The sequence below is a fragment of the Puma concolor genome, chromosome C1 (assembly GCF_028749965.1).
Source record: "Puma concolor isolate L17-30 chromosome C1, mPumCon1.1.hap2, whole genome shotgun sequence".
Classification (NCBI taxonomy): domain Eukaryota; kingdom Metazoa; phylum Chordata; class Mammalia; order Carnivora; family Felidae; genus Puma; species Puma concolor.
The window spans coordinates 52,571,292-52,599,132 of NC_141674.1; the positions used below are offsets into that span (position 1 = coordinate 52,571,292).

Here is a 27,841-nt window from a genome sequence, read left to right on the forward strand (position 1 = left end):
TAGATTCTTTTCTAGGTCTGGTTCCCTTCAAGATCTCCCCATCTGTGTGAGGTTCAGGCATACCTCTCCATTCTCACGATTGTTTAATGAGTAACTCTCAAACATGCACATCTGCACTCATACACAGAGTTATTTTCCCTAGTGGTCCAGAGTTTTCAAGGCTGCTTCTCTCACAGTGCCATAGTGTCTCAGCAAAGGGCCTCCCTCCCACTGCCAGGCCTCCTGATGGTTGGAAAACCCCATTTCCTCTAGTTCCTTACCTTTAACCTAAAAAGTGCTAACATTTCTTTCATTTAAAGAAATCTTTCCCTGGAGTGCCTAGGTGGCTCAGTTGGTTAAGCATCTGACCTTGGCTCAGGTCATGATCTCATGGTTTGTGAGTGCAAGCCCCACATCAGGCTCTCTGCTGTCAGCACAGAGCCCACTTTAGGTCTTCTGTTCCCCTTTCTCTCTGCCCCTGCCCTGCTTGCACTCTCTCTCTTTCAGAAGTAAATAAGTAAACTTAAAAAAAAAATAAAGAAATCTCTTCCTGACCATACCACATCCTCAAGCTGTCGCTCCATTGCTCTCCTCTCTTTGACTTGAAACTTATGTGAACATTGCTCTCGTCCAAGGTCACACCCCCTTTCTGAGGGGTCCTGAGAGACTGAAGATCCATCCAAGCTCCAGAGCTCCATCCAGGATTAGGTGAGAACTTTGCTGTGAGTGTTTCAATACCCTAACTTCTCCCTCAGTTTAATTCTGCTTTTTCATGCCCTTCATTGTGTTTATTCTGAGATTATTCCCCCAGTAAGTTTATTATATGTTAATATCCATATCAGAGTCTGCTTTCCAGGAAATCTGACCCACAGCAGACAGTTCCTGGAATGTCCAAGAATGCAAATGTTAACATGAAACTTTTGAGCTGATTGCTGGCAATAAGAATGCCATCACTCATGGGGCGCCTGGGTGGCGCAGTCGGTTAAGCGTCCGACTTCAGCCAGGTCATGATCTCGCGGTCCGTGAGTTCGAGCCCCGCGTCGGGCTCTGGGCTGATGGCTCAGAGCCTGGAGCCTGTTTCCGATTCTGTGTCTCCCTCTCTCTCTGCCCCTCCCCCGTTCATGCTCTGTCTCTCTCTGTCCCAAAAATAAATAAACGTTGAAAAAAAAAATTAAAAAAAAAAAAAAAAAAGAATGCCATCACTCATGGTAGATAAAGCTCATGGTTTCCTGGCAAAAGGAGGCAGTGTGATTGTTAAAATTTTCCCCATGGTAAACTGAGAAGGTATACAAGTGTATTTCCATACAGTGATGGGTCAGGTGTTTGGGTAATAAGGAGAAAACACCCATGAAGAGAATGGAATTGGATGGGTGTGGTTGGAAGCAATTGATGTTTTTGAAGAAAGATAAGGGTGAGTAAAGATTTTGGTATATTTGTAGACAAAACCAAGAAAACATTTAATTTCCAAAATAATGATAATGTCTAATGTCTGTTTGGGGCAAAGAGAATAGAACTATAATATGGACAAAAATAGTGTGTAAGTGTGGAGAAGTGGGTGATCAGATTTAAGGCATTCTAAGCACATGGTATTTTTTGAGAAAAAGGTAATGGAACTATTTAACTTTGGTGAAAAGAATAGGAATGGATAAAAGAAAAAAATGCAATCAATCCAAAGAAGGTAAGAAGAGTGGGCATAAGACAGTAAAAGTGATATGAATAGAAAAGACAAATAGAAAAAAAAAGACAAATAGAAATAAGAGAGTAGAAATAAATGCAAATCAATCAGTAATCCAAATAAATGTAAATGGATTAAACTCTCTTGTTAAAACACAAAGACTCTCAGGCTATATAAAACCAAAATTTAGCACATGCTTTCCATAAAAGACTCAATTATAATGTATGAACACAGACAAGTTTTTAAAGTCAGAGGCTAGAAAAAAATATAACAGGAAAAATATTAACCAAGGGAAAGCAGGGTCAGTGAAATTGATGCAAATTAAAATAGACTTTGAGGGCAAAACTTTAAAAAGATAATCACTTAGCATGATACTATGAAGTTCAATTTATCAGGAAGATAGTTGAAAACCCATTTATCTAAGAGCATAGCTTCAAAATATGTAAAGTCTTTGTTAGATCTATAAAGAGTTATTAACAAATCCTTCACTATTTTAATACAGCTTTCTTGGTTATAGATAGATCAAGCAGGAAACAACATTGGCAAAGATATTTGAGATTTGAATAGCACTATTAAAAAGCTTTAAGAAATTGCCTTGGTTTACTATTGTCTTACCCCTGTCTCCACCCCTACTCCTGTCCAGATTCCTCCTTTATTCCAAATATGTCCCCGACACTCTTGCTTCTCTTTTATTTGCTTATCCCAGGGAAGCTCTTGTTTGTGTTCTGTACCTCAGTTTTATTCTTTGCCTCTGATTTTAGGCTCTACTCATACCCTTAATGTGGCTTCCTTAGCTTCTTAAGCAAGTCTCTTCTCTTCCAGTATCTTAGTAGAAAGAAGCCCTTGGTAAGCAGGGCCAGACTTGCACCTCTCACCTTTCTCAAACTTTAAAATGAGTAGGGGCGGCGGGGGTGGGGGTGGGGGTGGGGGTGGGGTGGGCAGGTTCTGACACATAAATGCCGGTGGTGAGTTAAGTTAGGTAAGTGCTCATAAATGTATATAGAATAAAAAGAGTAAACATGAACTTATTTGAAGAATTGTCCCCCAGCATCCTTTATGTTCAGACAAAAGTACTTGGTCTTGTCATATCCTAATCCCTAAATGCAGAGAACTTGATCAACCTTCACTCTCCCAGCCCTGCATCTGTACACATTCCAGGTCTTTATATTTCTTCTCTATTTACTCCACATTTCCTACCACTTAGTGCCCTTCATGGGATTTGAGAGTCTGGGAATGGTTTCTCCAGTACGTCTTGTGACAGGAACAGCAGTGACAGATGGAAACCGTTCGTAATATCTACCACATATGCTGGGCTCTCTCAGATGACAGTTTCTTAGAAAATGAAAATTCAGGGGCGCCTGGGTGGCGCAGTCAGTTAAGCGTCCGACTTCAGCCAGGTCACGATCTCGCGGTCCGTGAGTTCGAGCCCCGCGTCAGGCTCTGGGCTGATGGCTCAGAGCCTGGAGCCTGTTTCCGATTCTGTGTCTCCCTCTCTCTCTGCCCCTCCCCCGTTCATGCTCTGTCTCTCTCTTTCCCAAAAATAAATAAATGTTGAAAAAAAAATTTTTTTTTAAGAAAATAAAAAAAAAAAGAAAATGAAAATTCATCTGGCAATAAATAACAAGGGCTACAAAGCTGTTCCTACTCTTCGATCCAGTAATTCTACTGCTGGGAATTTATTTCACGGAAATAAGGAGAAAAAAGTAATCTGTCTAAAGATGTTCATAGCAGTACAATTCATAAGAAAGGAAAATAGAAACAATCCAAATGCCACTGGAGAAATGGCAGGGAAAATTTTGACATTATCACAATGGAATACTCTAGAGCTATTAAAAATGACAAATATATACAATAGGCCAATTCTTAGAAATGTACTTGGGAGGTAACCTACAGTGAGAAGCAGCGGACCAGAAAAAATTTAGTGAGTGTCTGTTGCATAAAAGACACTTCAAATGCTAAAAGGTGATAGGATTATCTGGGTCCAAGGATGAGGAAACTGAGGTTCAAGGGATTTAGTGCCCTGCGTTGAGAGGAACTAGAATTCAAGCCTGGATCTCTCTGATTCCAAAGTCCATGTCCTCCTGCAAATGCAGCTCCTGGCTGGTTCAATTTTCTAGAAAAGATAAAAAGAAAACAGAGAGCGATCCAAAGAGATTCAAGTTTATTTTTAATTGTCTTATTAATAAATATTTGTTTAAATTTAAATTAGACAAAGGAGAAATAAAGTGAGATCTGTCTGGTCTACGAAGCTGGACTAGGCAGTCCCCTATTAGGATCTGTGTCATGTAGAAGTCCACCCTAATTATCTCTCCATTGTGCATCCAAATCATTTGAGGGGCTTGTTTAGTTCACACATGCCCTCTCTTCACCCCACCCTCCCATCCTGCAGTAAAACCCTATGTCTACGCCATAATGAGTTATTGTTGCTGGTAGAAACACCAATATTTATTTTTTTTATTTGTTTGGAGTCCAAAACAAAGACTGAAAAATCACTGGTTATAGATTTTCCTCAAAAGGTCCCTGTGAAGTCCCAAGAGCTTGTATTTCAGATGGGAAGAATAAGTGTTTTCTTATACTAAACGTGCCTCTTGTACAGGTGACATTGGATGAAATGGAGGATGCATGGTGTTTGTGTGGATTTTAGAGTAAGCGTTCTGGTCTTGGCCCAACTGCAATTGTAGGTAAGAACTATTTTATTATTTTATTTATTTATTTAAAAAAATTTTTTTTAACGTTGATTTATTTTTGAGACAGAGAGAGACAGAGCATGAACGGGGGAGGGTCAGAGAGAGAGGGAGACACAGAATCTGAAACAGGTTCCAGGCTCTGAGCAGTCAGCACAGAGCCCGACGCGGGGCTCGAACTCACGGACCATGAGATCATGACCTGAGCCGAAGTCGGCCACTCAACCAACTGAGCCACCCAGGCGCCCCAGTAAGAACTATTTTAAAGACACACACACACACACACACACACACACACACACACACAGTCTCTGGGTTTGTCCTCAGAAACTCTTAGAATGGCATGTTTATCTTGCCCTTTACCCTCACAGAGTTTAATTTTGTAACCAAGGAAATGTCCTGCTTCTTGGGCTAACAGTTCCTCAGCAGAAGATGAACATTAAAAATGTTTTGTTCCTAAAGATCTTGTGCTCCTTGCCTGCTATTGACTGAATATTTGTGCCCCCTAAAACTATATGTTAAAACCTAATTCCCAATGTGGTGATATTTGGAAGTTGGGCCTTTGGCAGAGCCCTCGTGAACTGGGAATAGTATCCTTAAAAGAGAGGTCCCAGAGAGCCCTCTCTTCCCCTCTAGCCATGTCAGGTTATAGCAAGAAGACAGCTGTTTGTGAACCAGGAAATGGGCCCAACAGACACCGAATCCACCAGAACCTCGATCTTGGACTTCCCAGTCTCCAGAACTCTGAGAAATAAGCTTTTGTTGTTATAAACCATCCACTATGCAGTTTTCTGTTACAGCAGCCAGAACGGGTGAAGACATTGGCTTATGCTTATGTTTTGACTCATTGTCCTCTCGTCGTGCACCCAAAGGTACAGTGACAACAGTCCTTCTGACTTTTCCTGAGGCCACCTGCACCTGCACTCCAGCTGGCTGACTTCACTACCTCCTCCTTAATTGTTTCTGATTGGAGAAGCAATTGGATCACATACTTGAAGTGACCAGTGAATAAAGGGTAAGGAGCTGTTTTAAAGTGGCAGCCTCATGGTTCCTCAAGAGTCTATAAAACTAACCTAGGCACAAATGATAGAGGTCTCCAGGCTCAAGGGCAACAGATACAGAAGACCCTTGTCATCAGAGCACCAGCTTCTGAATTGTCTTCCCATGGGTGCCCTTGAAAGGCACCTTCCGGGCCAGAAGCTGTTCCCTTAATGACTTTGCAGAAGTAGCAAGGTGAGGTTGCTGGGAGAAGTCAGGGAATATGAGTTCCTGAAACTCTTGCAATCGACTGATCTACTGCCCTGCTGTCTTCATGCTGACATGACCACATCCTTTTATTAAGTGGCAGGTAGCTGGGATTTTTTACTTCACTATTGCACATTCATAGGAAGGAAACTATAACCATAGGGCTCCAGAGCAGGCAGAACAGATGTGAAAGTCAGGATCTTGGGCAGGGATCACAGGGCAGGAGATAGAAGCCTGTGCTGTACAGACTTCTAAGAGCCACTAGCAGATACAATGACTTATTGGTAGTGCAACTTTGGGCCAGGTACTCAACCTCTCTGACCTTGAAGTTCCTTCTAGAGAATAAGGCTCATTCTTCCCATGTTGCAGAGTTGTTACAAAGATTAGAGAGCATGTGTCTAACATGCCTGGCTATCCATAGCCACTAAATGAATGAGATTTATTTTCATTGTCATTGTGCAATGTTTTATTGGATTCTCTTCCTCTCCTTTTTGCTTCCTAAGGTGAACTGACCGTGAATCAATGGGAAAGCAGGCAGGACAATTGTCACCAGCTGCGATGGCTAATTTTATGTGTCAGCTTGACTGGCCATGGGGTGCCCAGACATTTGGTCAAATATTTTTTGGATTTGCCCATGAGGCTCTTTTTGGATAAGATTAACATTTGAATCAATAGACTGAGTAAAGCAGATTGCACTCACTTATGTGGGTGGGCCTCATGCAATCGACTGAAGGTCTGAATAGAACAAAAAAAGCTGAGTAAGAGGGAACTCCTGCTTGACTGCTGCCCTGGGACTTGAACTGAAACATTGGCTCTTCTTGGGTCTTGAGACTGCAGGTTTTCAGGCCAGAAGTTACACTGTTGCCTGTCTTGATTCTCAAGCCCGTGAACTTGGACTAGAACTACAACACTGGTTCTCCTGGGTTTCCGACTTTGTGATTATAGATTTTGGGACTTCTCAGCCTCCATAACTATGTGAGCCAATTCCTTACAATCAATCAATCAATCACCCTGTTTCTCTGGAGAATCCTGACTAGTACAGCAGCTTAGAGCTTTGATTTTAGGGGACAGGCCTCAGGGAAGACATGCAGAGCCAGGGGAGGCCTTCCACATTGGGAAAGGACAGCCAGAATGCAGGAGACAACAGCAGGGATGATAAGGAAGGAAGGAAACCTTTGCCCCCTTTTCTTGTTTGCCCACTTTAACTGCCAGACATAGTCTGACCTGGTCTGGCTCCTGTGAGTATTCTAGGAACAGTGCCTGTTCAGCTGAGCCCAGAGTGACCTTAATACGGAAACAGGCAGAAAGAATTGTCCCACCCTCTGTGTGCTCTGAGCATTTTGTACATAGTAGAACTATACCCATGCAATATTCCATCATATTTTAGTAACATGCCTGTCTCTCTTACTGGTCTGTGAGCTCTGTGAGGAGAAGGATAGGGTCACATCCATCCCTGTTTCCTCAGTGCCTCGCTTAGGATCTGGCATCGTGCCTGGCTCAGAGCAGACACTTCTCTGAGTGTCTGCACTTCTGTGCTTTGAAATTGTAGATTAGTAGTTGGGTGATGGAAACACCTCATTCCTTCCCTCCTTCCCACACATGCGCCTCATCTATTTCTCAGATTTAAAGGAATTTGAACCAAATAGGCTCTTTTGGATCAGGTTGGGCTAGGCTGTTGTACTAACAGCCCACTCTAAAATCTCAGTGACTTAACACAAGTTTATTTCTGACTCATGAAAAGTCCCCTGTGGTTATGGGCGACTCTCCAGGGCAGCTGTTCTCCATACAGTGTCTCCACAATCCCACACTCCTTTGATTTGGTGTCCCCATCATCTCAACATAAGGCAGGGTGAGAGCTTGTGGAGAAAACACATTCTCTCAGCTGTGCTTCAGCCTGGAAGTGCTAGCTGTCACTTCCGCTCACTTCCTGTGGCCAGATCTACTCACATGGCCACACCTAACTGCAAAATTGTTGGGATGACTAGTCTTCTATAGGCCCAGGCAGGAAGAGAGAACTAGATATTGGTGTGTGCTAACCATACCTACCACAAAGGCTCAAAGATGAAATACAGGACAGCCCAAATTCAAAGTGAGAAAACTACCAAAATTTGTAGTTCTTGTTATGATACATATATTAAGTTATTTATTCATCCAACGATATTTATTGAACACCTACTAGATGTCAAGTGTTGTTCTTGGTACTGGGGCATGGCAGTGAATAAAACAAGTCTCTGACATCATGAGCTTACAGTTTAATGGGGAGAGACATGCCGGAAATAGGTATATAAGCTCTCAGAGAGTTATACAGGTTATCAAGGAAAATAAAAGTGATAAAAGGCTATAGAGGGATAGAGGAAGTTGCTATTTTGAATATGGCGGTAGAGGAAGTCCTTGCTGATAAGAGATTTGGTGAAGTGAGGGAGACTTGCCAGTGCATGGGGGAGGGGAGGCAGTAGTGCAAGCAGAGGGAAGACACAGTGCAATGGTAAACTTATTTATTGGGTTCATTCATCAAACACTTATTGAGCTCTTACCACTCACTATGCCAGCTGGTGGTACACATATGAATGAAATCCAGACGGTGGCCTCCAGCAATCCACAGTCCAGGAGAGGAGACAGCTGAAGAGTCAGAAGGGACACAAAAGAGAGAATTGCAATTTCCATCTGGGTGGAGAAGGGTCAGGGAATATGTTATGCAAGAGGTGACTTGATGGTCTAAAGTGGAAGTTAGGAAAATCAGCCAGTAAAATAATTGTGTCATATGCGTTATCTACTGCTATGTAACAGAATACCCCAAATTGTGGTCCAACCCACAACATTGTATTATTTCTCATGATTCCGTGGATTGGCTGGGTTCTACTGGAAAATTCTTCTGGTGCATGTCATACTGACGGAGTCACTCATGTGGTTGCATTTAGCTAGGAACCTGGCGTGGGCTATGTAACCAAGGTAGTTTCATTCCCGTGCCTGGTGCTACACTGAGGTGGCTGGAACATCTGGGGCTGACTGGGCTTCTCTTTCTCTCCATGGGATCTCCCATCTAGTCCAACTGAAATTTCTTTACATGGTGGCTAGATCCCAAGAGGCTTTAAGACCTCAAAGGACTAGGACACTTGTGTGGCTCAGTCAGTTAAGTATCTGACTCTTAATTTTGGATCAGGTAATGATCTCATGGTTTGTGAGATCAAGTCCCATGTCAGGCTCTGTGCTGACAGCAAGAAGCCTGCCTGGGATTCTCTCTCTCCTTCTCTCTCTGTCCCCACCTTAAAATAAATAAATAAACTAAAGGAAAAAAAAAAAAAAAAAAACCTCAAAGGGCTAGAAGTCACGGTGTCACTTTCACTGCCTTTTAGTGGTCAAAACTGGTCAAAAACCCAGCCCAGATTCAATGGGAAATAGACTCGACTTCCATGCCCCCAGGGATGGGAAGAATTGGTACAGATGATATTATCAGACAACTACCACAAACATTGACAATATAGAAAAGCAAGTATGTCTGTGTGCTCCCACACTGTCCTTTCTCCATAACATGAGTCAATGGCAAAAACACGAATTGTCCCACCACACTTACCTGCTGAGTCTAGGATCTTTTAAGTCAGCTGCCCAGGTAGGCTGAACAGAGTCAGGACAAGAGATGAAATCCATTTGCCACCCAGCCATAAAGGACTATAGCAGCTGCCCAAATTGTATCTATGATATAAATATGCTAACTCTGTAGGTATTATGTCTGCAAATGAACTAGGGAAGGGCAAGTGGCAGGATGTGGATGATGCTTTTTGTCCTATTTTTGTGATAAGTAGGCAGTTTTAAATACCAAGGGATATAAAAAATTTTTAAATGATTATTCCGCAGGACAAGGATAAAAAAGGAAAAGAAAACTTTATGAGAGGAGGTTGGGGTAGAGAGCAAGAATGGCTGGCCTAGAGAGAGGGGAATTCAGAGGGGCTCAGAAAAGGAGGCAGGTGACATAGACATGTCAAGGGGTCCTGGAAAAAACAATTTTGGTCTAAGCTCTGGAGACTGTACTTGGTTTCCAGCCAGAATGAGCTTGGCATTCCCCAGCTTTGGGGCTTGGGGAAATCATCGAGCTGGGCTTAGAGGTATAACAGGTTGGAATGCAAAGGCAGCTTTATGTGTCCGACTCAGCTAGCCGAATTCTGCAGCAAACTCGGTACCTGCATTTGACCTGCTTCCAAGAGGTTTGAATCCCCAAATGTACCATAATGTGTTAAAGTCAGTTTTGTGCTCTAAACTGCTGAGAGTGTTATATTTCAGGCACCTCATCGTAAAAGAAGGTTATAGAACAACAGCTAACGCTGTGCTCATAAGGATAGAAGCAAAAGAGGAGAAATGTATGCTATTGCCTTTGGTGGTGATGGCAATTGAATTAACTAGACACCAAAGTGAGGGGCCAAGGAGTTTCCTGAGAGCTCATGTATTTATGGTATCTCCTGAGCCTTTAAATTATAGATATTTTAGCCCTGTCCCTTTAGCAAAACCAAATCCTAACGTGGAGGCACTGTGTGTAATTTAAGGCAGGAATGTCTTTCCCTTTGCCCCAGGCAGCGGTGCTGTGGTGGGAAACATGTTGGATCAGGAGTCAGGAGGGTACTACCCAAGGGGCGTCTGCAGTTTTGGCATCCTCTAAGACTTGGACTTGAAGCCAGACCCTGCCATTTCCTGGCTGGATGGCCGGCATGCCTCAGTTGATGAATCTGTAAGGTGGTAGCATGATACCTCTTTTCAGGGTTATTGTGAGGATAAATATCTTCAAAGTATCCATGGTAAAGAAGCGATATCTGCAGGGCACATGTCACCTAGCATGGGCTCTCATCAACTCATTCATGTTTATCAGCCCACAGGCCTTCAAATGAATGAATCTCTTTCTTAGTCAAATCATTTGAATTCTGCTGCAGCTTAGTTAGAGGGACCTAGTCCAGCTGCTGAGTGGTCCCAGATGTAGTGGTCCAGGACCCCCTCCCTAACAAATACAAAGAGATCCTTTCGTGTTGAGGCTTCAAGTTGACTCTCTATGAGGCCAGATCACCATAGGTTCTGGAATTCAGGGAAAAAATTTTCCCCAGAGAAAACAGAAAATTGTATTTCCTGACATCTCAGCCACCATCTGGGTTTTCTTCCACATCAAGTATCATATTTTGGCTACTGTACCCTGTTAAAACATTTACCATAAGCTCTCCCCCAGGGTATTTCAAGGCCCTCCCCATAAAACTTTCTAAGCAGAAAAATCCTTTGGGAATACGAGGGCCGGTCATGGATTAGGACAGGATTGAAACCCTTCAGCTCATGACATAGGAAACCTTCCCTGTTGGGGCCTTCACAAGGGTATTTTATTGAGGGATTTCTTCTTTTGTTTTACTATAAGTGTAATGTTGTTGTAAGTCCCAAATATTTCCGTATTGCTATCTGCTCTTGTGTTTGTCAGGTCTGTCTGGTGGAGAGGAGGCTCAAGACTTAGTTAAGATTCTCTCCTGGAGATTTTAGAAATACTCCCTTTGTTTCTGGTTTCAAGGTATCTGCCACTAAGTTTCAGTCTTGCATCCGTTTACTATCTTCTGGTGGCAAAGAGGTCCTGGGAAATTATCTGTTCATTAAGCACACATTGGTTGTCCACCAGGAGCCAGGCACTGTCCAAGACATGGGATTCAGAGAACAGTGAGACAGCTCTTGTCCTTGGAGTCCTCACTGTCTAGTGAAGGTTGCACCTCTGATCAAGGGCCTTTCCTGTCCTTAGAAAGGCTGATTAGGGGTGCCTGGGTGGCTCAGTCGGTTAAGCATCCGACTTCGGCTCAGGTCATGATCTCGCGGTTTGTGAGTTCAAGCCCCGCATCGGGCTCTGTGCTGACAGCTCAGAGCCTGGAGCCTGTTTCAGATTCTGTGTCTCCCTCTCTCTCTCTGACCACCCCCCCGTTCATACTCTGTGTCTCTCTGTCTCAAAAATAAATAAAAGTTAAAAAAAAAAATTAAAAAAAAAAAAAGAAAGGCTGATTAGCCTGTATGTAACTGTGATTTGATACAGGTACAGATAGATTGATTTCTTTACTACCTATAAGGTGGAATGAATAACCCAGAGCCTAGCATGTTGGCCTAAATATGGCCACCACATTTAGTTAAGGTCATGCTAGATGCTGTAATAAGTAACAGCTCCTCCCAAATGTATAATGGACCAACAGAATAGCAATTCGTTTCTCGTTCACATCAAGCTCAGACATATCTGTTTACCAAGGTGCTCTTCTCCCAAGAGGGTTGCAGGATCCCAGGGTCCACAGGACCCTCTGCCGTCCACCAGCCGATGGGAGAAGTGGGAGTAGAAAGCACATCTACTTCTTAAATACTCAGACATAAAAGTGATATACATTGCCTTTGTCCACATTCTATTGGTGAGAACAAGTCACATGGCCATAGCATGATGCAAGGGGAAAGGGAGACCTGGCTTGGCAGTCACTTCCTGCAACATCTGTCCACTATGGATGGGGAACAGGTCATGTTGTTGGGTAACTAGCTGTCTTAGTCACTTCTGCTTTTCACTGGTAGGTAAAAAAATAAAACTTTAATTAGCTTCTCATCAATTTGCCCCTCTCACTCCCCGTTTCTTGGATCTCCAGGATCTTATAATTCCCTTTCTAGTATGATGGGATTAAAAGAACCTGGCACCTGGCTGGCTTGCTTGGTAGAGCATATGACTCTTGATCTCAGGGACATGAGTTCAAGCCCCATGTTGGGCATAGAGCTTACATTAAAAAAATAGATCAATGAAATAAAAGAACTCCGAGTTGGAAGTCAGATTTGGGTTCTATAATTACTAACACTAACCCCCAGGATAATCTTGAGCAAGTCATTCTCCTTCCATGTGTCTCAGTTTCCTTATCTGTAAAATAAAGATAGTAATACCTCCTATACAGGGGTGTTTTGAAGATTAAATGTGATTCTCCTCCAAAGTGCCTAGCAGAGTGCCTGACAAATAAGAGAAACTCAACGTATATTTACTTATTAACTGAGTCAATGATGAAAGAAATTTTTATCAGCTGTTTCCTACTAACTTCCATTGGTTCCTGTGATAGTGTTTCTTGACATTATTTGGTTAAGTGGTATAGGTGGGGAAGGTCGTGGGAAGGAACTGGAATTCTCCAGGTACCCAATAAAGTCACTGAGGGCAGGAGCTGTGTGTGAGCTCCTTTGTGTATGTCCTCCCCACCCACCGTAGTGTGTCTGTATGGAGAGGATGCCTAGTAAGGCCATGCTGGATGAATGAATTTTGTTGAATTATGGATAAGTGGCTACACCATTTTCTCCAAGGGGCTGAACACTGAGGTGACCCCAGTTAGGGCCATAGACCAGAGTTGGGGTTGTCTGACTTCCAAGAATCAGAATATTTTTGTTCTTTTGGTTCCAGGGTGTGAGGCAACATTTCCAAGGTGGGGAAGTCAGTGTTGGTACTTTCCTGGCTGAAAGTGTGAGAGCACCCTTTCACTCACCAGGCAGATATCTTTGGGCCTCTAGACTGACTTTATTTAACAAATTGTCCACTTGGGTATTCAAAGCTATGAGTCTTTCTAGCAAATCATAAGCAACTGCAGTTGGGCTTGTGTTAGACTTGGTTTCAAGTCCTGAATGTGCCACTCACTTAACAGGGCTGAGTGGCAGAGTGGAAAGAGCATGGGCTTTGTAGTCCAACAGCTCTGGCTTCAAACCTGGCCTGCCAGGAAGGCTTTAGATGTCTTATTCAACCATCCCAAGCTTCAGTTTCCTCATCAGCAAAATGGGAACCATAGTCCTGCCACTCTCCCTTTCTGTCTCCCTCTGTCACAGGGTTATTGAGGGACAGATTAGGGTAAAGGTTGAGAGGTTATGCTCTGGAGGCAGACTCCCTGGGCTCCTATAATTGTGGGCTAGTTATTTAAACTTTCTGTGCCTCAGCATCCCCATTTGTAAAATGGTGACAATAATACTCTCTACTCTAAATGCTTACTGTGTGGGATAACTGGGTTAATTAATGTGAAATGCTTAGAAGAGAGCCTGGCACAAAATAAACAGTCAACTGCAATGAGTAATAATGGATGTTATTAATATTATTAGGGTCATCAAGAGAATTAAAAGAATATAGAGTTATTTGCTAACTCCAAAGCCACAGATCTTAAGTTTCATTACTAAAGCATTCATTAGGCCTTCCCCTACCCCCACCCAGCTCTATTTCCTGGCCTCTCTGGAATCATGGGAAATTTCTCAGCATCGAGGGAACATTTGCTTGATTTTTAGGCTTCTGGTTACTGTGGCCAAGAGCAGACGGGCTTCTTCCAGGTCCGAGCTGTGTTCTGGTGCTTTTGGCCCATTGTGTTTGGAGTACATGTTTCCTTCGGTGCACCTCCTAATTGCACAAACCAGAGCACTTCCCACCGTGGGTTTACACTGTCCCTGGAGTGGCAGGGAACTGGCCGCAGACCAGCACCACAGACTACAGAGGAGAAACTGGGGTGTCAGGATTTCTCTTAGTGTGAGCCATGTTCGGATACTCCACCCTGGGAAAGAGGGCAGGCATGGAGTTAGTGGCAGGAAAGACCACACACCCAGAGGGAGGCTAAGAGTGTGAGGCTTGAGGTCTGACCAGCCTGTGTTTGAGTCTAAGCTTTCCCTTTCCATAGCCATGTTACATTGGTTCATTGACTTCTGTTTGAGCTTCAGCATGTTCATCTATAAACAGGCATAATAATACCTATTCTATAGACTTGTGGCGAGCATAGGATGTGATGATTCAGTGTCTGCCACATAGCAAGCATTCAAAGAATATAAACTAAAGTCAGTTGGCAAGAGGTCAGCAAACCTGGGACCTGATAAAATGCTACCAATGTTCTGCAAGGCAATGAGCAAGTTGGTTGACTTCTCTGGGTGGTAATTTTCTTCACTTGTAAAGTAAGTGTGGTGGTTTTATACCATGTCAACTTAGCTAAGCTGGGATCCTGGTTCCCAGAATTTCTTTCCCTTTATTTAACAAATTGTCCACTTGGGTATTCAAAGCTATGAGTCTTTCTAGCAACTCATAAGCTGGTGGATTCCATTTCAAGTTGGCTCCAAGGCACATTTTGCTAGATTTGGAAGGTGGGAGTGAAGCAGGAACCCTTTTCTTTTTTTTTTTTTCAATATATGAAGTTTATTGTCAAATTGGTTTCCATACAACAGCCAGTGCTCATCCCAAAAGGTGCCCTCCTCAATACCCATCACCCACCTTCTCGTCCCTCCCACCCCCCATCAACCCTCAGTTTGTTCTCAGTTTTTAACAGTCTCTTATACTTTGGCTCTCTCCCACTCTAACCTCTTTTTTTTTTTCCTTCCCCTCCCCCATGGGTTCCTGTTAAGTTTCTCAGGATCCGCATAAGAGTGAAACCATATGGTATCTGTCTTTCTCTGTATGGCTTATTTCACTTAGCATCACACTCTCCAGTTCCATCCACGTTGCTACAAAGGGCCATATTTCATTCTTTTTCATTGCCACATAGTACTCCATTGTGTATATAAACCACAATTTCTTTATCCATTCATCAGTTGATGGACATTTAGGCTCTTTCCATAATTTGGCTATTGTTGAGAGTGCTGCTGTAAACATTGGGGTACAAGTGTCCCTATGCATCAGTACTCCTGTATCCCATGGGTAAATTCCTAGCAGTGCTATTGCTGGGTCATAGGGTAGGTCTATTTTTAATTTTTTGAGGAACCTCCACACTGTTTTCCAGAGTGGCTGCACCAGTTTGCATTCCCACCAACATTGCAAGAGGGCAATGTTCAAGTTGTGGCAGGCACTGTGGCAGCATATGCACTTTGCTGCTGATCTACTAACTCAGCTAGTTGACAGAGGTGGGCCCACAGGGCCTCTAGCTCCTCCTAGATCCTCCTAGATCCTCGATCCTAGCTTTGTCAAGTCCTGGCCAGAGTATGTGTAGTTGGGTGCAAAGGGCACAGCTTCTCCTACAGCTCATCCATGACACTGAGATTGGAGGTGGCAGAAGACAGACAAGGGTTCCAGTCAATCTATATGAGGTCCAGATTTTTCATGTGGGTTCCGGTTTGTTCTTGCTCGTATCACTTCACATCTAGCTTTCCTTCCCAACTTGCAGTCCACTGACCTGTGTCAACAGTAGGCACAACACCCAACACACTTCTCCGGCAGTTCATACACTTGCAGAAGGTCTTAATTCTCGAACAAATCCCTTATTTTCTGTCTCTGATTCCACGTCTCTGCTTGAAATCTCACTGATACAGTAGGGATAGTAGCAGCAATTTCACAAGACTGCTTTTCACAAGGACCAAATGAGGTTGTGGATGAGAAATTGTTTTGAAAAGTATAAGGCAGGTTATGTGTATGTGGTCCCTTTATTTTTTATTTAAAAAAAAATTTATTTTTATTTTTATTTTTTTTAATGATTTATTTTTGAGACAGAGAGAGACAGAGCATGAACAGGGGAGGGTCAGAGAGAGAGGGAGACACAGAATCCGAAACAGGATCCAAGCTCCGAGCTTGTCAGCACAGAGCCCAACGCGGGGCTCGAACTCACGGACCACGAGATCATGACCTGAGCCAAAGTCGGCAGCTTAACCGACTGAGCCACCCAGGCGCCCCTATTTTTTTTAAAATCATATATGGGAAATTTTTTTAGTAAAACTCAAAAGTATAATGCTTGCAAATATTTTTAAAAGCAGAACTCTTGGTCTCCCCATGACCTGCTCCACTGTCTTCTTTCCAGTGGCTCAGGCCAAAATCTGGGTTCATCCTTGACATCATTCTCTCCTACACATCATTTCTTCTATTCAGACTCATGTCACTTCTCACCATCTCCACCACTAGCTCCCTACTCCAAGCCACCATGCCTCTTGTAGAGATTATGTTCTTCTCATGGCCTCCCTGTTTCCACAAGGACTAATTCAGTTAGACCCAAGCTGGATCACATCATGCTCTGCTCACAGCCCTCTGGGTGGCTTTCCCCTTCCATGATGCCACAAACCCTTGTCTATTACTGCTTCTTTGAACTCATTCCCTCCCGCCATCTCCCTGGCTCACTCTCCTCTAGCCACAATGGCCACTTGCCACTCTCCAAATATACCAAATGTGTGCCATTACTTACAATGGGACATCTTTCAGAGAGGAGGAATCAGACATCGGAACGATTGCTGTCTTGCATTACTGTTGGCATAGACACATCTGGGATGTCACTTGCTACCCATACACAAGTATTTACCAGTAAACTATATGACCACAGACCAAAGCTGGATGTCATTCTGGAAAGTGCTTTTTACCAGAAATTAAATGCAACTGGAACTTACTGTTAGTATTATGGTTATCAATGATAATTTAGAGTTTAATCAGTACAGTCCACAATAACATCTCATGTCTTTTGGCTATCCAGGATTTTCAGAGTGCTTTTGTGTCCATTATCTTTTTTAAGCCTCACAACACTAGCAGCTAGGCGTTTTCTCCCTTTTTACAGATAGGAAAACGGAGACTCCCAGGAATCTGTTGACTCACTTAGAATTCGAGAGCTAGTGTTTGACAAGGGTAAAGCTAAAAAGCAGGTTTCCTAGGTGCCTGGGTGGCTCATTTGGCTGAGTGTGTGACTTTTGATTTCATCTCAGGTCATGATCTCATGGTTTGTGAGTTTGAGCCCCAGGTCGGGCTCTGTGTTGACAGCACGAAGTCTGCTTTGGATTCTCTCTCTCTCTCTCTCTCTCTCTCTCTGTTCCTGCTCCACTTGTGCTCTCTCTCTCAAAAATAAATAAACATTAAAAAAATGAATAAGAAAAATAAAAAGCAGGTTTCCTGACGTCAGGCTCAGCATTCTTTCCTTTTACTACAGTTAGGAGCTACTTATAAGACCAAACTCAGTTAAAAGTAGGGCTGGATAGAATGAAAAAAATTGTGCATTCTTCATTGCCACCATCCAAGATTCAAACTGTTCCCACCATGCCCAAACCCCAAAGTTGACACTTTTTTTTTTAGATGGCAAATATCCTGGGGCGCCTGGGTGGCTCAGTCAGTTGAGCATCCAACTTTGGCTCAGGTCATGATCTCACAGTCCATGGGTTCAAGCCCCACATGGGGCTCTCTGTTGACAGCTCAGAGCCTGGAACCTGCTTTGGATTCTGTGTCTGAGAGTTTCTCCACAGAGAAAATAACATTTTGTCTTGTGGAAATTAGGAAGAGTGAGAATGGAGAAGTGTGGGGAAGCATATGGTTCAGGTGAGTTGAATAAGTACATTATTATCCTTGTTTTATGAACAGGTAGTATGACTCAAGGTGCTCACGCTTGAAGCTGACGAGGAGCAAAGCTGTCTTATCATGTTTCTCATGTAAATAAGGACGTTGGATAAATATCACTGAACTCTTTTCTAATACACCACGTGCTGACTTGTGGAGCTTCTGCGGCAAAGCCAGGAAGCCCCGAACGTGCATCGTTTCGATACTTGCTGTTTATTACTAATAAGCATTGTCATTTACTGGACACCGATGTTAGGTATCATGCTTTACCTGTAATCTCTCACTTAACTACCTCTTCCCCCAACCCACTGGGAAGTTCTATGTACCTCTGTTTTATGTGTGAAGAAACTGAGCCTCAAGGTTATAGAGCTGCTATATGGGGGAGCTGGGATTTGAATGCAGGCCTATTCCACACTGAAATTCACATTCGTTGTAATGTGGCACATCAAAGCAGAGGAGAAAGGGCACAAAATCAGAGGTGATAGCCTTAATTGAATTTAAAAGATTGTAGGCAGAGTCCATTTGAGTCCAGAAAATTACTTACTGTGATTAGATACAATCTCCTCATAGGGTTGTTTTGTTACTAAAGAAACCTGTATAAAGGGCCCAGCATAATGCCTGGCACATAGTAGGTACCATGTAACTGGCATGGAGGTGATGTAGGACAGTTTTTAGGACTCATGCTCTGCCGTGAGATTGCCTGGGTCCAAATCCCACCTTCTCTACTTACTAGCTGTGTGACCTTGGGCAGGTCACAGAACCTCTCTGAGCCTAAATTTCCTCATGTTTAAAATGGGAACAAATCATCATCAAGAGATTTTGACTGTATCTATAGTCACATGATTTTTTTTTTTTCTGGCCTCATGTATGCTGCTTTTGTTCTAAGAACAAAGACCATGATGGAAGTTGGGGTGAGTGACCCTTGGGGAAGGAGATGAAGGCCCTATTTCCTCAGGGCCTTTCACATTGAGAAAGCCCCTCTGCATTAGGAGGAGGCCTCCAAGAAGTCTGCTGGACCCATTGTCTCCCCATGTGCTCTCAGCTCAATTTCCCTCCCAAGCTTTGTGTGGGGATGTGATGAACACGGGAAGAGGCAGTTTAGGACCGTGAAGTTGGGGAGGGGAGAGGGCGACAAGAGGGGTGGGAGGACAGTGCTGGGTTCCTGCCAGGTGGGCTGGAGACACAGGCACCCTGTGCTGGCTGGAAAGATTGGTGGTTTCTGCATTTATGTTCCAACGTTGGTGGCACAGGGGGCCAAGGACCTGGAGGGAGTATGGCTCCAGGCTGACTGTCATGGAGGGCAAGATGGGCAAACTGGGGACTACTATCTTGTTTGTTCCAAGGGCCCAAGGAGCACAACAGATTGTCTAGATTATCTAGTTTTGTGCTCTTTGGGACAAAGTGCCCAAGGCCTCCAGATTGCCTAGGCTCCAGGTCAGTGGAGGTGAGAAGGTGCAGGAGATGTGGAGGGGAAGGCTTGCTCCTTTCTGGGAGGACATTTGTCCTCCAGTCAAGGTCTCATGTAATTGGGGCTGACGGGCCTGGATATGAGTGATAGACCAGGCTCTCTGACCAGCTGAGGTCCCCTCTCCTTGCACAAATGAATAGGAAATAACCAGAGTTTAGATCTCCAGTCATTTCCCACATTGAGGAGCTCCTAAGGTGCTCCTGGGACATCACCTTGGGCTTCAAGGATAGAGTTTAATTTTGAGGGGTTTTATGTTGCCTTTTTTTTTTTCTGACGCTAGAAATATAAGCTGTTTGTACTATTCAGTGAGAATGAGGGAAAAGGTTGTGTTTAGCACAATAGCTATAACAATGGAGAACTCAGTATCTGACACATAGCAGTTCTCCAGTAAATATTTGTTGAATGGATGAATGAAGCTCCTACAGAGGGAAAAAGACTTGCAGGGGGGAAAAAAAAAAACAAAAAACCCTGAAATGTTGTTATGGGCTGGTGATAGGATTAGTGGTGATTTTTATATTTTCCCTATCCTCTAGAGCTTTGTATTGTGGTAATAAGATTATTATAATAACAGGTAATTATGACTAAAAGGAAATTTGAGCCAAAATTAAGGGGTCATTTTCTTATGAAGCAGGAGCCTGCTTATAGGCTCAGCAGTTCAGCGGTGGGAACCAAGACCTGGTGAGGAGGGTTACCTTTTTATATCTATTTCACTTCTGCTCCTTCTTTTCAAAAAGAACTAAATCTCTCCCTACCCCAAGTGAATGCCTACCAATCCCCTCTTGCCCCAAACTAATCAGTGCCCAATTCAAAATCCTGCCAAGATTCTGAAGAGGGAAGATTTTGTAATAGTTGATTAAGACATGAGGCTTTATTTTTTATTTTTTAATTTTTTTTTCAACGTTTATTTATTTTTGGGACAGAGAGAGACAGAGCATGAACGGGGGAGGGGCAGAGAGAGAGGGAGACACAGAATCGGAAACAGGCTCCAGGCTCTGAGCCATCAGCCCAGAGCCTGACGCGGGGCTCGAACTCACGGACCGTGAGATCGTGACCTGGCTGAAGTCGGACGCTTAACCGACTGCGCCACCCAGGCGCCCCTAAGACATGAGGCTTTAGAATAGACAAATTATTTGAGTGCCTTAAAATATACTGTTAATTCTGAAAAGACCTCCTTATGACATACATTTTTTCAAAAAGCATCTTCTCCTGATTTTAACATTGGGTTGAGAACTTTATCAAGTTTACAGCAATCAGCCCTTTTACTGTGATGTGTCACCGTCCTGAAGATTGACTGTTGTCCAACCAGGAATAGATAAGATTTGGGGAAATCCTCTCCCAGGCCTTCCTGTTCTTTTATGAGGAGTTGGTCCTAAAATATTTGCCCATTATCTTCTAACCCCATAACCTTCCAGGCTAAACTAAAGCCTGCTGAGGGAGCTGTAGCCACTTTAGGATCAGGCTGGAAGAGCCTGGCTCCTGTGCTATCTGGTGACAAGATTCAGAGACAAGACGGGATCACCCTCTTCATCTCCTAAGACCTGGTCACGGACTCCATGGGAAGTTATGGTTGCTATGGTGTCATCAGCACACCATGAGCCAAAATGTCATTTAAAAAAGAACCCCACCTTTCCTTTAAACCACTCAGAAGCCCGTTTAGACACAGGGTCGGGCTGAGGTACTTGAATATTTGGGTAAAGAACAGGTTTGAGATTCCTGGGATGCATCCTTCAAACTATGGAGTTCCCAGTCCATCCTTACTGGGCAACTGGAAGGGGAGCTGGGTTTTATTCCTAGCTCTGCCAAGAACTTACTGGGTGACACTCCCCAAGTTACTTTACTTCTTTAGGCCCCAGTTTCCTCATTTTGTTCCTGCAAAATGGGAACACTAATCCTCACCTCACAGGGTCGTTGTAGAGATGGACCGAGCTAAGGTAGGTGAGGGGGCCTGAGCTGTAGGGGTGCTCAATCATTTTAACCCCCTCCCTCCTTTCACCACAAAGAATCAGGACAGTGCATTCAAGGTTGTCAACTGCTGCACTGACTTATGCTAAGTCCCTCCATATATACCACCTGAGTCAGAGCTTTTAATTAATGCCAGGTGAACTCTGGCTGGGCTCTTACAGTCCCAGAGCTCTGAGTCATGTTTCATGCAGGGTTTAGTGCAGGAGCATTCGGGGAAGGACTCGTGCTGCTCTGGGTGAGTGGGGCCACACCTTATGCTGGGGTGTTGGTGGTAGTGGTTGCATTTTGTTGTTGGTTTGTTTGTTTTAAAAAATTCACATCCTGTCCCACAGCTGGGGCATAAAATCAAGCTTTAGTTGTGGGCTTTTTGTTTACTTTATTCACTGGATGGGCTGGTCAGGAGTTTAACAGAGGTCAATGTCTTTATGTTGCTCAGATTCTGTGAAGAGACTCCGGCAGTTTCTGGCTACTAAATCTGCTGGTGTAAAAAAAGGAACTTAAAAAAAAATAGGTCGACTCACACCGTCTGGCTGCTTTTAGGATAAATTCATTTTTGTTTTGCTTAAAAAGCAATAACAACAAGCTTGTAAATGTTTATGTGTTTTCATTTTGCACAGGCAGCTTTGGCAATGGGAATATTTGGTAGAAAAAAATAATTAGAGAAATAATTGTGGCCGCTCTCCCAGCTGCAAATCATTGATTCAGCTCCACTTAGGGAGGGAAGGAGGGTGGAAGAAGAAAAAGAAAAGGGAAAACAAAAAAGAAAAAGACAAAAAGAAAAAGTAAAAAAGCAATTAGCTTTATTGCCAGAGGACGGCTCCCTGTCAGTTCCCCTGAAGTCACCCTCACATCCTTTCTCTCAGGACAAACACCTCAGAGGTCTTGAGAGTATTTGATTTATAAAGGCTGAGAGCAGACAAAACAGACCAGCTCAAAACTATCTTTCAAAATTTAGTAACATGATAAACATAATACAATTCATTAAAGAAAAATGAGAATATATCGAAAAGAAGAAAGGGAAAGAATTCCTGGTCGTCCAAACACAACTATTGTTGATATTTTCATGTAGTTTCTGGATGTCTTTTTGCTTTACGTGTATTTCCTCATTTGTTTCTCGTAGACGTAATGACGGAGTGTGTACCCTTCTGCACTCTGCATGTCCTACACAACAGATAATAGCATCGATGGAAGCCTTGCTATGTGCCGAGTACTGCCTGCCGCTGTTCGGTGTCCCTCAGCCCACCTGACATTCTCACCTGTCAATCATCAACCACCACTACATAAATGTGTTTAAGTCCCTGAGCATTTCTTTGGCATCACATTGTGGGAAAACAGCTGGATGAAGTTTCACCCAGTTTAAAGGCTATTTGAGGATGATCTTACTTCAGATGAGCTACATGACATGGAATTGTCACCATGGGAAGCCTCAGGTGTATGTGTTGACTGGGGGAGGGGAGTGGGGGGAGGAGGTGGGGGTGGCTCAGCTTTTTTATATTTACCCAGAGGGAGCACTATGACACTTCCTTGTGAAGATTTTACTAAGTTGAGTCCAGACATTTACAGTTTTAAAAGCTTGCTCTAACTTTATGGGTGAGTTTAGTATATTTTAAAATAATCGTAATTTTTTCCCCAGAGGTTCATATAAGAGATTATATATATTATACCTGAGTATGCATTATACCTGACCTAATGCCCTCTGAAGGCATTGTTTTAATGTCAGGAAGATTTTTTTTCCAATATTTTATTTAAATTCAAGTTAGTTACCATATAGGGTAGTGTTGGTTTCAGGAGTAGAGTTTAGTGACTTATCACTTACATATAATATCCAGTGCTCATCACAAGTTAGGAAGAATTTTTTAAAAAAGAGAACATTAGAGGAGTCAGACATGTCAGAATGGGATCTTGTTTGAAAACCAAAGAGGAGACATGCAATGAGAATTTTCATGGCAGTTTACCAGGAGAGGCACACTTTTCCAAGGGCATCTGGGGCACATGTCCAACCTGGGAGTGTTGAAACACCCAACTTGATGGGCATTTGTCTTTTAGAGCAATGAAACTTGAGGTACAAATATAGGCATCTATGATGCCAATTGGGAGAGACAGGCATTGGATTAAGATGCTATGGACATATAAATCCAACAATGATGTCAAATATGAGGCTTAACCAAAATTCCTGTGGACAGATATTCCAAGATAAACAATGAACTGCTTCTCACATGACAACTCTATGTAATAATAACTCGGGACAAGACGTGAAGAGGTATTCATATATATTCCAACTCCTAGGACAACAAATATGTGTATAAAACATTGTTTTCCACCAAGTTGAAAATTATTAGAAGTCTGTTTGAATCATTATAACTCTAAACATTACTTTTCAAATAGCTTCTATTAAATTTAACAATTCTCCTGAACAATCTCATATAAAGCAGCTTGAAATGATAATAGGAACTACACTTAAAACACTCACTAAAACTCAGTAAAAAAATGCTAGTGGCTCACAATATGGATACCATTATTATCCCTATTTTATAATCTGGGTCAGGACTAGGGCAAAGCAAGTAAGTTTCCCAAAGTACAAAATTTAAGGGGGCACTCACTCTCAGGCTCCTTAAATTTTGTCAAACCTACAAGTGAGCGCCTCCTTAAATTTTGAGCCCTGTGTGCCTCACTTCCCTCATGCTAGTCCTGATGCTTTTGTAGATGAAGGAACTGAGGCTCTAAGAGTTAGGCTAATTGTCTAAAGTCCTGAGTGAATAAGTGGCAGAGTGAAAACTTGAGCCTGGTCTTAATCAGCTCCAAATGGCTTCAGTCCTTTACTAAATATTGACTAAATCTAAGAAGGGCACCCCAGAAACACAACTTCTACCCTCCAAGAATTAATAGACATCGGGGGAAACAGACATATGTGTAATAATTTGAAATGTGCATTAACAGTAGATGTTAACTGGCATCCTTTAGGGAATGAACATTCTTTGTTTGCAAAAACATCTTGATAAATTTCTGAGGTGAAAGAGAGAGTCTGTGTTGGCCAAAAAATGAAGAACAAATAAAGTGGTTAAGTTGCTCCTGGGAAAATGAGAGATAGAAGAAGGAGAAGGAGAGGAAGGGGAGAGAGGAGGAAGAGGGGAGGAAGGAAAGGAAGAGGAAGAAGGGGTGGGGGAGAAGGAGAGAAGGGAAGGGAAAAGAAGGGTAGTAGAACAGAAATGGGAGGGATGAGAGGATCCAATGAGTTGGTGTGAGGTTGGGGATTATGTACAGGAAATGGCAGTAAAATTTCCCTGGTGGAGAGGAAACTTAAAACAGTATTTTAAGAATAGAAATGCCACTGCCTGCATTTTACCCTGCTCTCCCCCCACCCACCATTTAAGTAGTCTTTGGTATCACAAATGTTCACTATAAGGAAGGGTTTGTATTGGAAATTTGGGAAGGGCACAGGACCACTGCCAGCCCTCATTACACATTTGTGCAAATTGGAGAAAGGTGCCCCTTCTGGGTGGGTATAGAAGGTGAGTAGGGCACAGGCTGGTTTTTCAGACCTCCTTTCCCCCTTAGCTTTGTGCCCTTGAGCAGGGCAAAATTTATATAGCCTTACATGGTGGCCCTGGTCACACTGGGGTCAACATTGTGCAGACCAGAGGCAGCATGCATAGAAGCAGGAATTGCAGTTGGGGGACAAGGAAAATACAGACCTTTGGGAATTCACAAAAACTATAGGAAAGGCTTCAGATTTCCACAGGGCATAGAACTGGAATTCAACGAACCTTATGGGACTAAGATCTGGATTGCCTGTATAGACACACAACTACACCATAACATGGTATGTGTGCTGATGGAAATAGGTACAAAGTGCTGTGAAGCCCAATAGCTAGTCCTGCTTGGAAGAGCTGGGAGGCTTCCTAGAGGCAGTGACATTTAAGATGCTATTCAAAGGCTGAGCTTGTTGAGAAGATGGTATGTTCGGGGCCTGGGGAGAAATTCAATTTGGTTGCAGCAAAGCTTGTGTATGGGGGAAATGGCATGGCATGGGAATGGAGGAAAGCCACAGCTGAACTATTAAGGTTCACAAGTGCAAGGTTTTGATTATCCCATAGGAGCTGGGGAACCACTGGAAAATGGCTAAGTAATTAGCAAGTTTTTTTCTGGCATGGAGGAAGAGGCTGGAGCAGGGTGGGAATGTTTGCCATGTTCCGGGTGGCTCAGGATGAGACTAAAACTAAGGTAATAGCAATAAGGATGATGAAAAATGTACTACTTTGAATAAATATCAGTTAATTAGGATTGCCAGGACTTGGTGGGGGGACCTATCGAGCATGACTGAATCGAATTTTCTAATTTGGACGACTGGGTGTATTATTGCTTTCCAGTCCCCAAACCGGAGTGCACATTGCTCTGTGTTGAGGGTCTCATCCCCCTCCCTGCTCTTGCCCTGAGGACAACAGAGAAGTTGTTTCTTACTATCTGGGGCCCAGGGTCAAAGAAAGGGGGACATCAGGAGGGATAGACCCCAAAGGCAGGGAAGGCATGCACAGCTTGGTTTTTCCTGCATATTTGGGGCAGAGTAGCTGCAGGTCAATCTAGAAAGGGCTTTCCAGATGGTGGCTGACAGAGTAGCAAGTAGGCAGGGAACAAGAAGGAGTCTTGTGTACCTCCACCAAATTCCCGAGAGCAGAGCAAGTGAGCTGAGCTAGCATGTGTCATGCACATGGAAGGACACCATTCGTACTGAATCAGTAGTAGAAGCATGTACTGAGAGTAGAAGAATGACTGAGTCCCTCTCTCCCCTTTCAGGTGCCCTATCTTTGTGAGTCAGCCTGAACCATGGCTTTGTTACAAGGGGATCTCAGAAGCAGGAAAGCCCATCCGAGGTCTGAAGTTGAAAGATCCAATAAGGTGAGTGCTGTAGGTTTGACAGGTAGTATTTCTCCCGTTTTTTAAATGATGATATTCAAGCCCAGGGAGACTAAGTAACTTGCTCACTGTCTTCCAGGCTGCAAGGCCTAAAGCCAATAATGACAAATAAATCTCTGGTGGTAGGTACTCTGTAGACATTGTTCTCAGCATCTTTTTTTTTTCTTTCTAGTTTGAGATATCATTAATCCAAGGCATACAAAGTAATTATTTGAAATCTCTCTATATTGTGAAATGATGACACAATAAGTTTGATCACCTCACATAGTTACAATTTCTTTTTCCTTGTGATGAGAACTTTTAAGATATACTCTCTCAACAAGTTTCAAATATACAATGTAGTATTAATTATAGTCACCATACTGTATGTTAGTTACATCCTCAGGATTTATTTATCTTATAACTGGAAGTTTATACCTTTTGACCACCTTCACCCATTTCATCAACCCCCCATCCCTGGCCTCTGGCAACCACCAATCTGTTCTCTGTATCTATGAGTTCAGTGTCTGAGATTCCACATATAAGTGAGATCATACTGTATTTATCTTTGACTTATTTCGCTTAGCATAATACCCTCAACAACCACCCATCTTGTCACAAATGGCAGATTTCTTTATTTTGTTTTATTGTTGAATAATATTCATATGTGTGTGTGTGTGTGTGTGTGTGTGTGTGTGTATATATATATATATATATATATATATCACATTTTCTTTAGCCATTCATCTATCAGTGGACCCTTAAGTTGTTTCCATGTCTTAGCTATTATTTTCTTAAAATATATTTTTAAGGTTTATTTCTTTATTTTGAGAGCGTACACACAAGTGGGGTAGCAGCAGAAAGAGAGAGAGAGAGAGAGAGCGAGAATCTCAAGCAGGCTCCACATTGTCAGTGCAGAGCCTGATGCGGGGCTTGAACTCATGAACCACGGGATAATGACCTGGGCTGAAGTTGGATGCTTAGCCAACTGAGCCCCCCAGGTGCCCTCATGTCTTGGCTGTTGTAAATAATGCTGCAAAGAACCCGAGCATACAGCTATCTTTTGGAGATAGTGATTTTGTTTCCTTGTTTTCAGCATCTTATTTGAATCATGTCTTCCCTGTGACATTGGCACTTGTATAATCCCCATTTTACATATGGGGAAACCAAGATACAGAGAATGTAAGTAACCTGCTCAGGGTTACAAATCATATATGATAGAACTGGAATTCAAATCCAGGAAGTCTGGCATCAGAGCAGACAACCATGTTGCTCCTTTGACTTCAGCACCAGTGAAGTCTGGTCTTTTCAATACATTTACAGCCAGCTCTTAGCATAGCAATGTCAAACGTGATGCCAACAATTTAATATATAAGGGATTTCAAAGGCACACCTCTGGGGAACTCATGATTTCCGCATTGTAGGAAATAAATTACTGGCTCAGTGTCTTCAATTGAGATCACAAGCGCAGTCTTAGCAGTGGGGTGGCAGTGGTAGTAGCATTTACCTTTGTTGTTGTTGTTGTTAATTTCATGGAGGGTGTATTAGAATGAGATGAAATCAGCCACAGTCAGCAGTGACTTTCTCCCATTTTGGACAATCTATAGCATTGGTTAGAGCTTCCTTATGTTTAATATCATGCTCATCTAAAAACGTGTACTATTTCCCAACGAGTGGTA

The 27,841-nt window shown here is 43.0% G+C and overlaps 1 long non-coding RNA gene across 2 annotated transcripts; it reads left to right on the forward strand.

The window, feature by feature from the left end:
* On the forward strand, positions 1 to 26,754 carry LOC147578073 (uncharacterized). 2 transcript variants are annotated; one of them, XR_015254189.1, is made up of 6 exons: positions 1 to 687; positions 4,251 to 4,335; positions 5,211 to 5,353; positions 17,867 to 18,098; positions 22,393 to 22,702; positions 26,064 to 26,754. It is a non-coding gene; the product is annotated as an uncharacterized LOC147578073 (long non-coding RNA). The 2 variants fall into 2 exon arrangements; XR_015254188.1 differs by lacking the exon at positions 17,867 to 18,098.
* The last annotated feature ends 1,087 nt before the right edge of the window (positions 26,755 to 27,841 follow it).